Below are 13,028 nucleotides of genomic sequence, written 5' to 3'. Positions count from 1 at the left end.
CTGAAAAGAAGAAAAAAAGATCCTAATTTGAGATTAATAATCATGCATTCCCTACAGTGTTTTGGAAAGCCATCTTTTTAAAAGATGCTTTTATATATATCTGAAATTATTTTAACAACTGATAACCGTAAACTGAGGCAGTTTATAAAGTATTAGTATAAGCATTACTTTCTGCTGCTGGTACAACTATTTCTCGTTCAGCAATCATTTCTGTAGATGAACAATTTAGCAAGGATCCCATTCACAAGAATGTTGTATCCAACTCACACATGAGCAATACTAGAGAAAACAACTTCAGAATAAAGATGAGGAAGTAACAAAAGGAAAAAAGAAAACTACTTGGATATGTTTTGTTTAAATAAAGTTCAGGACTGAATGGTAATTTAGGGTTTTTCATAAATTTAAAACTTTCAGGTTTTTTGCACGTGGAAATGCTTGGTGTGTCCACGTTCCCATCTCTTCTCTAGACCAGAGAAAGCTCAAATGATGTAGCTTTGAATTCCTTTGGATAGATGACAGACCTTAGCCTAAGGTTACCTTCATTGAGTGAGTTCTCCCATCACTGAGTTTTGCATACAACAAAGTTGCTGCCTCCATTCATTTGTGCTTCTCTGAAAGGTAAGAGTCATCGGTGTTCAGCTTTTGAAAAAAAGAGACCTGCCTGTCCACCTTCAGGAGAGGACACAAACATCGCCTGAAAGAAGGCACTGGAGACAGTTCAGAGGAGGAGTGGGATTTATGAGTCACTCCTGTTTTTAGCATACCCTGCTGATTAGGCAACTTCTCAGCATGCTGGCTGCTGAGCAACCCATTTTGAGGGACTCACATCTTCTGGATATTACATGGGAGGCTTGGTCTAAAGCTATGATACAGCCCAAGGTTGTAGAGAGCAGGTAGGGGTATTTATATGCACAGCATCAGGGATCCTCTAATCAAATCCACAACCTGGATTTGCTCTGATTGTATAAATAGGGTGACAAAAGCAGTCTGGTGTTTCTTTCTGATGGTATGACCCTTCTGGGTCATGAATATTCCCCACTCCCATCTGGAAGTTCAGCACAGCTTTGAAAGAAACTTGGTGGACTGAGGCCAACTGAGATGCCTGGGCTGAATTCTGAAAGCAGTCCTCCTGAATGCCTCATTTAGGATGGCAGGTAAAGTCCCAGGGCATCATGCCCTTTTAGACAGAGGGATGGATCTACCCTAAATTTGGACAACAGTCTGCAGTAGCATTCTGACTGAGGCAGTGATTGATAGACCATTCTGCCTCATTAGCCACTTACTGCTGCAGGAGGGCAACTAAGGTTAGCGCTATTGCCAAAACAACCTGAGGGAGACAGCAATCCTACTTAATAGGCATGGCTGATTTATTGCTATTGCTGGCTTTCCCAATTTTGTTCTGAGTGCTAATTCCTTCTGCCCAGTGCAGTGCTCTTTGTTTTAAACCATTGACTCAGCACTTGTTGGGGGGAAAGTACTGTTCATCAAAAGCCTGTAAGAAGGATAATTCGGTTTTTCAAGTCTGTGGATGGAAATTTGAGCAGATTTTACTTAACCTACCAGTAATTCAACTTGGACCGCCCTGAACACCTCATTGGTTACAGGATGGTTAGTTTGTTTTTTAACCCAGTGCAGCGGGTACTGCTACTGCAGTTAGATCTCTAGCAGTCAAACACCTTAGTGTACATGCTCACATACCCTAAGTTTTCCTATAGATTGAGTTGATTGAGCTAATTGTCCAACTGGGACATCAGAATAAGGGCTGTGTATATGCTAAGTGCTATACAGTTAACTTTCGTGCAGAAAAACAACAGTTTTAAGTGAACAAATGAACATGAAAGAAACTGAGAGTTCTACTTTGTATAGAGGTCTTATTGATATAATTTTAAAAAATCTGTTCTGTTTCAGATCTTATTTTCTTTGATGATCATGTCTTATTGAATGCTTCAATGTGGTAATGCTTTTTTTTTTTTGTTTGTTCAATTTTCTTTTTTCTCCCCTATTTTGTTTATTGTGAAGCTCTCTATACAGCTATGGCATTATAACCATTTATTGGTCACAAACCCTAACCTATAACCATGATCCATTTAAAAATGAAAACAAAAAACTTACTGATCATATGTACATAGGAAAATAAGATTATGTGTTGTCACAGAGCACAGAATGAAGACAATTAGTTACGTATTCAGTTCCCACTTCTTTAGGTCACCATAGCTGGTATACAACTATACATCTTTATCAAACTTCTAGCTAAAAATAGTATCATTTTCACTATTATGTGATCTGTAGCCTGCTGAGCAGTGTGTGGCATAGCAGACTTGCAGTTGGGGAGCTTCAGCACTAAAGATATATGTCCTCCAAGGTTGTGTGCTATCACTGCTTGGCTGGTAAACTTGGCCAACAAGGAGGATTACACAAGGCAGAGATCACGCTCCCTGCTGCTTCATATGCTCAAGAGGACAAAGTGGCTGGGACAGACAAGCGATCATTTTAACTTCATTTCCAGCCTTTGGTAGCTGTTGTTTTGCCCTCCGCAACCTGTAAATCAAAGGGTATTGTTCTGGAAAAGGATGAGGATACTGAGCCAAAACAGAAGCAGGATGCAGGGAGGCTAGCATGACCTTTAAGACCCTTTCAGTACATGTGTTTCTGCTTTGTGGCATGGGTATTTTGTCTTCATGAAAGCAAGTAAACACAGGACTGGAATCAAATTATAATGCTAGTACTACTTGCAAGAGCTTGGTCCTCTATAATGAATGTAGCACTAATTATAAAAAAAATCCTTGGCTTTCTCTAAAAAACTTGCAGTCAAGACCTTTCTAGAGATTATACCTACATTATAAAAAGGGAGAACAAAAGGATTCAACATGATTGATGAAATTGTTTGCTTTCGCTTTAGAAGAGAGTAATAAATAAGTTAGCATTTCAAAGTTCTGTGAAAAGATATTTGAGAGAAAGCACATGCATGCATTGTTCTGTAGCACAGGCATTTGATGAGCTCCAGAAATCTCTTTGGAAGAAAAAAGATGTATTATAGTGTGTGAAAAGAAGAAATCTTCAGTATCAGGCTGTTATCTAGTTGCTAAGGGTTGGTTCTTGATGAAAACAGAGCAGAATAGAATGGATAGTTTAGGCACTGTGAGGTAAAAGCAGAAAATTGGACTTAGGAGCACAAGGGACACAATGAAAGGAAAGTGGATGTAAAGGAAAGTAAAATGTTAAGAATGTGACAAGAAAAAGATTATCATAAATATGAAGAGACGAAAGTCGAAGTTTTTCCTTCACTTCAACAAAGCCCTTGGAGAAAAAAAGGAGGAATTAGCCCTGCTGGAATGTACATTAGCAAAGCGAAAAGAAAGATGAAAAGCAGAATACCACTTCAAGGTCATTTTAAACCAAGCAACAACTACTAAACCTTTAATTATAAGCCTGTAATTCTTGTTTGTTTATTATTAATTGCTAGCAAAAGAAGAGATAAAAGCTTGAAATGACATAATTTTGAACTTCATTCTGTTCATGTTTTTGCTGCCAGAAACCAAATAGGATAATTTAAAATTTTTTAAACCTAGACAAAAAAGACTTCTGTAAATGGAAAAGTGTATTATCTAATTCTTTTAAAACACACTAAGTAACACTTCTTTCTTGTCTTCTGCCCTTTACAAAACCAACAGTTTTAAGTTCACAGAGCACCTAAAGAAAAAAAAACAAACAACAAGGCATCTCCTTGGAAGTTAGGAGCAAGTGCAGCTTCCTTGTCCTACACACATGCAGTCCAGCTTTCCTTGAAGGGTTTAACAATCCTGGAGCCAGGTTGAGAAGTAAGTCCCCACCAAAAGTCCCTTCCTGTTGAAAACTGTGCTAATGTGGCGTATGTGTTTCAGACTTTGGCAGGTGTCACAGTAGGAGAGAGAATCAGCATTTACAGCAACAAGTGATATTTGTTTTTAATCCACAAGCACAAGCACTGACTGGAATTTTCATCACCTTTCCAACCATTTGAAAACAGTAATTGTTAGCTCTGTTAAATACCTTCTCTTTCTAAACTAATACTTTCCAAATGCAAATTGTAGTCACAGCTGCAAAGGAAATCTACTGCCAAAATACACCACTGGGAGAGAAGAAAATATAGTGGCAGCTGGCTGTCTCCAAAGGAGCTGAGTGTCCTCTCTCTGAAACACTGTCAGCTCTTGTAAAAGAAATGCTAAAGAGCAAAGAACTGCAATATCAGCTGGGCACTGGCTGACAGTGGATGTTGCTAATGGGAACAAATTGGAGGCTGTAACTTTAGCAGAAGAAGAAGGAAAGGATCAGGAGGGCTGAAGCATAGGGATGTCTTTGCCTGCACACAGGGTGAAACTTCAGTCAAAACTGTATAGTGTAAAGATGCTTTTTTGGTTAGTTTGGATTCATCAAGTATTCTTTACCTCTCTCACTCAAACATTTCTTATTCTTTGTGTTTCCAGATGCCTGACTAAAGCTCAGTGATTGCCTCACCAGCTATTTGTTTATCCCACATTCCAGTTCCATGAGTTTCTCATTAGCAGGGGACAGTCTGAAGAATAAAACTCAGGGAGGTGATGTAGCCCCTTAATGCAACTTCACCAAGTAAGCTGTGATGACACAACACTTCAAGAAATGCATGTTGCCCATGACACAGGAATAGCTCAACAAAGCATCTTTTCTGCTGACCGAGTGGACTGGATTCAAAGTGGGGACCTGGGAGGTGAGACATTGCAGCTGACAAGAACTGCCCTACAGCATTAAGTCTTCTGATCAGAGCTCACTTCAGAGAGAACTTACCTGTGGCTGTGCCACAAGAACACTGAAGTTATCATCCCAAACTCTCAAAAGATACTCCTGAAGCCTTTATATTTCTACTTTTTTAAATCTAGTATAACAAGAACTGTAGTTATACGATCATTACATATTTTACTCGGTCCTTTGCAATGCCTGAATCAAGAACTTTCAGATTTACAGTACAGCCACTTTCCAGCTCAGTTTAGTGTTAGCAGCAGTGGTTTCTGAATCTAGTCTACATGGGAAACAACACACGCTTTGCCTTGTTACAAAACCAGCTGTAAGAAAGCAGGGAAATAATGGATACTGGGCTCTTAGGTATCTATACTCTGCTCACCAAGGGGTGACTATTGCCTAGCATTTAGAGCAGTGGTTAGAAACATGACGGGTACATTTATTTCTCTATTTAGTTCTTTCTGACAGGCAAAGGTGGCACAGCAGGTAAAGTTTGCTTCTTTCTGTTGAAGCCTGCTCACGCTTCTTGTGACAAGCTCTCCTGTGACAAAATGGGCAAGTGATACCTGCTGTGAAATGAGAATCCGGTCAATAATAAAGGTTGTGAATTATGTTGAAATATACATACTACCCTAAAAGGCACTTAGGGCTGCATTTACACCTGACATCTACATGTGTAGCCTCAGCAGAAGCCATGACATGTTGTAGCAGGCCTTCAGTTTAGATAATTAGAACCAGCACCCTGTGGTGCATTGCAGCAGCATCTACGTGCAGGTGAGGTTAGACACATACACTCTCCTTGTCATCACCCGATATCCCAGCACAACCTGCATTAACGTCTGTTTCTTTTTCTACTTATTTGGTGGTTTTAGCTTCTTCTCTTCCCTTTGCTCATGGCTGTTGTTGCACTCTCCCTCTCCTTATCCTGGTGTGTGACTCATGCAACACCAAGAATCACATTTCTCTGCTTCATTAACCATCTTCAGCCTATCTCTTTAGATCCCTCCTCCAGACATTCTCTCTCCTGTTCTTTATTATTCCCCTCTATCTTACCTCAGTCTCTGTGTAATAGGAGATTTTCAGAAGCAGAAAGTGAAATTTAGACAGATATCATTCACGCCTTTGAAAAAATCTCCTCCTACACCTTTGTAATTCTTTTGCTATGCAGCAAAACTCTGTCTTAATTCTCCTTCCTCTCATCAAATGTCCCTTCTTTCTTCTGTTCTTTTTATTCAGTTTTGCTTATTTAACTGAGGCCATAGCTATGCCAGCAGATCTCTGCAGTGCAGACATGTCAGCAAAACTTCTAAGGTATGCTGTTATCCTAATAGAAACAGCTTTTGTCAGCCTGCGTCACCCAATTTCAGAAGACAGTGTAACTTCAGCAGCAAACATGCCTACTCTTCAGCACTTGTTCTACCTACACATGCGGGAATGGGTCAGCACAGTTACAGAAGACAAGACTTCAGACAGTCCTTGATGCAGATACTGTCCTTTCAGAAGAAGAAGAACAACAAAAAAACCAACAAAGAATGTTAATTACAGTGCAAAATAAATATTTGATAGAATGCTTTTATAGATCCCAATACTCTGCGCCTATCATAGGCTAAGGAAGTGGTTCAGTTTGCAGAGTGTAACTTCAACTGCTCAACACTTTAGCAGAAGCAAATAAATCTGTTTATTTAGCATAGCTGGAGTGAATAATAACCAATTCTTTTCAGGTCTTTGTTGTAAGTTGCAACTGTTTAGGAGTGATGGCAATTTTAATTTAAAGTGGCTGTCTCATTATAACATGGGACTGTTGAAAGATTTGTGTAAGAGAAGTCGTTATAATAGCACAGAAAATAAAGGACTGTTTTTTTAGCAAACTTGTTCATCTCATTGTGTACTGCAGCCTAATGATGCTGTACAAAATTTAATTGGCTATATTTTGAGCCCATCAGTTTCACTTACAATGGAAACCAGTACTGAAAAGGTAAAAGGAAATTGTATCTTGGGAATATATCAGGAGCAATTTTTAACTTTTGTTAATATAAATCCCTGTAAACTCTTTTGGGTTTATATTTTAACACGTTTCTTTGATTATGTTTGAGGCATACACAACCAAGAACCTCTCTCTTCTGAGACATGAGAGAGGAAATAAAAGTATTTTGTGTAAACAGCGAGATATCTGATGTACTCCTTGGGAAGTGAATTGCAATGTGACAATCTCTTCTGAAACTAACTTCACTACCCCTGGAAAGCTACAAAGTCTCAATCCTTTGTGCACTTATTAAGCAATCAGCAGTAAAGGGTTAGGAGTAATTTCCCATATGACAGATTACTCTGCAACAAGCTGGTTTAGGATTTCTTGCATGCCTACCTGAAGCATCTGATTCTAAATACTGCCAGACTTTATATACTATATTGGATGGGTACTAACTTATATTAAACTAGATGGAATATAGGTTTAATCTAGTATAGTGTATCTCTATATTTCTGTATACTCATAAACATGGAACAGCGCTTGGCCATATTCCAAGATCTACTACATTTCTGTTGCATACTTTATACGTAAAGTATGAATCATGGTTAGGCCCTGTAAATATGGGAAAGTAATAGTCATCCAACTCATCTTCATTTAATTATACTAAAATGGCTATAACGTTCAAGAGCCGAGAAGTTAAACAACCCAATTCACTTCTGATGTAGAATAACTTCTTCTTCCATCCTATAGTAACGTATTGCATATTGCTTTGAAGTAATTTTAATGGTCACCACCTAGTGCCTGGTATACTCAAAGCTAATCTCATGAGTTTTTTGTATGTTCCTGCTTATCATCCTTTCCTTTAAATGAAACTTTTGATTTTTATTGCCTTGTGTGGAATTTTTTGTTTGTTTGTTTTGCTTTATTTTTATTGTGTAAGGCAGGGATATAAAGCTGAAGTAAAAGGAAGAGTTAATGCTTGAAAATAATCTCTTCACATCAGCCACTCAGTAATAATCACAGTTCTTGTTTTGAACGCCTGAAGACAATATTTTCTGAGCACATCTCAAACTGCAGATTGTAGCAAATTTGTTATGTTTTGGGTAGATCTGATTGAAATGTTTTGCTGTTTAAAGAGAATAAACTATAAGTAGTTAAAAATGGCATTCTTCTTGCATGCAGTAATCACCTGCCTTGTCTTGGGAGGATCTATGAGAACTGTGAGCGAGAACTAAGTAAATACTACAGTTAATATGCACATTTTGTAAGTAAGCAGTGCTCTAGGCAGGCAAGCATTAGTTGTTAATGAACTGGTCCGATACAGAGGACAGTTTTGAACCAAGAAAACTTTTTTTAGTAAGATTTTTAGCAGATTCTGTTTTGACATCTTTGTTCTGCTGCACAGCTTGTAAACTGCACAGCAGGGTTTTTTTGATGGGTTCCGTTTCCAAGCACAGAAGAGAGATTTTCTCTAGCATACTATATAATCATTGAAAGAGCAAACCGGTGAATCACTTTCAAATGGTTAAGCTTATGAATTCCACAAGCTGTACATTGGACATAATTCAAAGATCTTACAACCTTCACAAATTTAACAACCTTGGATTATTCCCTTGAAAACAGGAAAATAAAATATAAGACTTAAAGGTACCAAGAATAAGAATAAAAGAGTTAATGTTTGTTTGCAAATTCTACCTTTGGGTATGCAGTTCTGACATTTTTATTTGTTCATCTTGAGATGTTTATGTTTCAAGATTTAGAATAATTTCTATTCAGTAATTTTTTGGTTTTATACTACTAGCTCTAGGTAGCCCATTATTTCTGTTCAATAAACATATAAGCATAATAGTTTCCACAACAGAATCTGTTAAAATTTTTTTTGAGAAGTCAGACAATATTTGTAATACAAAACACTGCAAAATTTAGTAAGCACACATTAGCAATGGGCTGTGGTATTTGATTTACATTTTAAATTCCTAATTAAAGTCATTCATTTATAAAGACTTTAAATTTGTACATCTGAGAGATGAGAGTTAATAAAAAAATCTCCAAATTTACAAAAATCTCCAAATTTACAAAAACTGCTTGTGGATTTTCACCTGCTAACAAAACAAGTATTTCCAGCAAAGAGTAAATAATAATGTTACATTAATTATAAATATATTAATAAAGTAGTTCAATCCTAAACTTTATTTATGTCAGCACATAATGCTTACAGAAAATTTAAATCATGACACTACTTCATGTTTTGTTTCTGTTTGTGTTTCAGTGAATTCTAATATATAGAACACAGATTATTCCAGGACATTTCACATCTTTAGTGATGTAGCAGGAAAGAAACAATATGCAATCATATTAAAACTATCACAAGGTACAAACTGTAGGCAGCAAAATTGTCATTTTAGCTCATGTTTTTTATTTCCTGTCTCCCAAATGCTTAGAAACTGCTTGGGATTTATGCAAGATATTTTCTCTCTCTAAAGATATATTAATAGCACCGTTTTTATTGTCCACATTCTAGTGGTCTCATATGATTTGAATCCCAAAATATCTAATCAGAAATCTTGATTTCTAATTCATCTTTGAAGTTTGGATGCATTTTTCATAAGTTCTAAAAATAAAGAGTTCTGTCTTCCGCAGTGGCATGTTATGCATATGTATGAAGGCACTGTGACAAAATTCCATGGCATTTGAAGAAATGTAAATGGAAGGGAAAACATAGTAGCAAAATATGATGCAGCATTTTAGCCTCTTACATATGGGAAGTCTTTGAACATATCAATGTAATTAAGAGCAACCCAGTGACAATGGCAGACAAAATAGGGTCATGCACTGGAGTTACAGACTGGAGACGGTTGGAGGTACAGTCTAAAAGTGAAGTACGCATTTTCTGGAACATAACATCTTACTGGAGTGTGTGGATAAGCTTAAACAATGCTTATTCCAACCACACCAAAGAACAAGTAAAGGGGAAAGAATAAAGCTTCTTAAAACTGATATTATTGAGAATGACTGATTCATAGAGTTGTACAAGCTTAGTTCACTGTTCCCATGTTAAAAGAACTCAGTCTAATTGTGTCAGATGGGTAAGATCGTATGAATGAGCAAATGTTTTAATTTTTAGAAAAAGTTGTCAATTTTTGTACAGGCTCCAAAATAATTTTAACTGGTAGAACAGAGCACCTCGCACTTATCCATAAGAAAAAATAAAAAAAACCCCGTGAAAATAGCTCAGAGGCTATGAAAAGTGTTAAATGGATGCCTTCATAGACAAACTTTTACAAAAAATGCTTTCCAGGATACCTTTTATAAGAGATGATGCATATGTGTATAAACAAGCATTTTAGAAAAATGCTCTCATATATTATAAAAACACTAAAAACTCTTCAATTCTTGAAGAACGTAATCCAAAGTGAAAGTTAGCTGGGAGGTAAGGCAATTAAAGTGAGATTCCAGTACTCAACAGTCCTTTTCAGAAATTTTTCAAAATCCTCTTAAATTCAGTTCAGGACGCTTCTCTTCCTACATTTACAGGATGATTGTTCCTGAATCTCATTGTTCTCATGGCTGGAAAGCTTCCTTTAATTTTCAGTCTAAGTTTATTCATGGCCAGAGTTGTCTTTTAGCATCAATAGTATTCTTCCCCTGCTAGTATTTATAACTTCAATATTTTCCATATTCCTCTTAGTCTTCTTTTTGCTAGAGCAAACAAGCTTGTTCTTTTTGTAAAATTCAAGTTACCCAGTCCCCTGGTGTTTCCTATTTTTCAGCATTCTCTTCTTAATCTGGACACATCATACTAGTCCTAAGAGCATCTGCTGTCATTGCCAAAAGATTGATAGAGAAACAGAAGAAAGTATAGAGAGCATGGATGGCACTGAACCTACAATGACACAAGTAGGCCACTACAATTACTGTGAAATACAGTTTTGCCTTGCACAGCTGCTACCTATGATCATCTTTATCCTCTCTTCATTATGTACCTACATTTAAGTGTTATTTTAGGCCCTGCTTGCTGAACCCCTTCCCAGTGTCTGCTCCAGGCACCTCAGGAGCCTGGCTTTGTGAAGTGGTTCTAAGGCACTGATGAGACAGAAGAGAAAATACACATTAAAAGCTGAAGAACAATTTTATTGCCTGAAGCTAAACATTTTTCTGACCTAAACACAGCCTTCCCTTTCATGACAAGATAAACAAAAAAAAAAAAAACAAACAAAAAAAAAAGTCTGTTTAGATTTGTACATTGAGATGGATGCATCTGAACAACTGCATTTGGGGACTGGTAGTATCCAGAAGTGGTGTTCCCAAATAATGCCTTTTCAGCCGTATCTGCTCTAACTAGGCACAGAGATTTTTATCTACTGTTCCTTCCTCTGTTGGAGAAGAAAGAAGAGGTACACAAAAATTCAGACAATATATACAAAATCAATGAAGACTTGACTAAGTAATGGCTAAGCAGTGGAGCCTAATGCTCAATATTCAGTGCACCCCACTAGAACACTACTTTTTCAACCACTTCTGTTATGTAATATTTATTAAGAGACTTTGGATAAGAAGATTGTGGAATGTACTGATCAAACACTAGAAAAACCAAAAGCAGAACTCAACTTCTTGTAAGAGAAATAACTAATTAAATAGTAATGGGCATGGAATCAAAAACTTGTGAGGCTATAAATCCCCCAACCCCATATCTCACAAAGCTCAATATTAACATTTAAACCCAGTCAGCATTTAAAGGGACTAGTGCTGGGTTCCTCTTTGACCTTAATTGATGTTTCAGACTGGCATTTCAGTCTTCTGAAGTCATCTCCTTCCCCTGACACTGGCAGTACCAACAGGAGAAAGAGAGTCTGGGCTGAATTCAGATGCAGGTTTCCTTCTCTTTACAGGTGATGCTGCCTCAGGACAGAATTAACATCTGCCCACTCCCTTTCCTCCTACTGCAGAGGGAATTCAGTACTACTGCTGATGGAGAGCAGACAAATCTGCAGGGAAAATGCTAACCTAAAAACACCTATGATGGGAAGGAAAAGGAAATCCTGAAAGGGGCAAGTATCAAGGGATAAAACTGAAGGATAAAGCACTTAAAAAGTGCTAGAGTTAGTAAAACAGTCATGGAAGAAGGTGACAGACAGAGAGTTGTGATTGTTGAGTGCAATTCAGGAGAAGGAACAAAAAAACAAAAGAAGAACAAAGTGAGAGAACATTCTAAGAGAAAAGGTGAAATACAGAAGAGGGGAAAACAGTGCAACAAAAGAATGAGTCACAAGTCCTAAGAAAGGTCAGAAGAAGGAAAGTAAAAAGTGGAAGGAATGAATAAATAACACTTATACAATGCTGAGGCTCTCTCATGTGGTCTGTGTATTTTAATCACCATCCTTAGAACACATTCTACAGATCTTTCAGTTTAAAAAGTGTGAAGTCTTGTTTTGATCCCTCCTATTGCACAACACTGTTGAATATGCTGGCTTACATATTTAAATAGTGAAAGGAGAAGAAAGAGAAATCACAATTTATTTTTTACTTGTTGCCGTCTTCTGGCAAGGTAGGAACCTTTGGACTGGGCACCTTAAAACCACGTGAAGTCACTGTGTGCACCACATCATGGCGTCTCAGTGAGCCCTTTCCCCTCCCCAGGATGCCGGGCAGGAGATTTCCTCTTGGAAAAGAAACAGGGCCAGGGAGGAGGGAGAGGTGAGGAGAAGGCATGCTCCTTGTTGTCTAATGCCATGTGCAAGGTGTCTACATGAGGCATTCAAAGGACAGCAACGGATTTCTCCAGGGGCTCCTTTGAATATTCCTGAGATGGAGTATCTCTCCATTTCCGTTGACAAACAATCGGGCAGGGTGAACAGTCTTCCACAAGCCTGGGTAAGGAGCCTTGTCTCCCTCTGACTCCTTTTTTTTGCATGTAGCTATATAGACTTAGGAATGAGGTGGTCACAGGCACTCCAGCAATGGACTGACTTCAAGGTATTTCAGTTCCAGCACTAACACCTCGTTCTTAGGGAGCAATATTAATTAGAAAGACAAACAAGGATAACACTCTTTTGTTTCTTTCCACAGATCACTAAAGAAATTGCAGTAGACAGCTGGCAAGAACACAGGGTTCAGTAGCACCATGTGGTGACACTGAGGGTAAGGCGCTCAAGCCCACCACAGTGGACTCCTGGGTTCTCACCTCGGTCTGCTGTGGCTCTGGCTCACAGGCTCTAAACGAAACACATCCTCTCAGTGTCTCCCCAGTTTACATGGTAACCTGAAGCGGCTACAGGAGGCAGTTTTTGGTAATCATCTCAGCATGGATGAA

At 38.0% G+C, this 13,028-nt stretch overlaps 1 protein-coding gene across 5 annotated transcripts in view; it reads right to left on the bottom strand.

Moving 5' to 3' along the window:
- Positions 1 to 13,028, bottom strand: part of SYT1 (synaptotagmin 1) — a 364,659-nt gene that overhangs the window by 140,654 nt on the left and 210,977 nt on the right. The gene's annotated exons all lie outside the window — the stretch shown is intronic.

This window comes from Strix uralensis, chromosome 5, assembly GCF_047716275.1.
Source record: "Strix uralensis isolate ZFMK-TIS-50842 chromosome 5, bStrUra1, whole genome shotgun sequence".
In the NCBI taxonomy this organism is placed as follows: Eukaryota; Metazoa; Chordata; class Aves; order Strigiformes; family Strigidae; genus Strix; species Strix uralensis.
The sequence above is the reverse complement of the archived record's forward strand: the minus strand, read 5'-3'. Positions and strand labels throughout refer to the sequence as shown.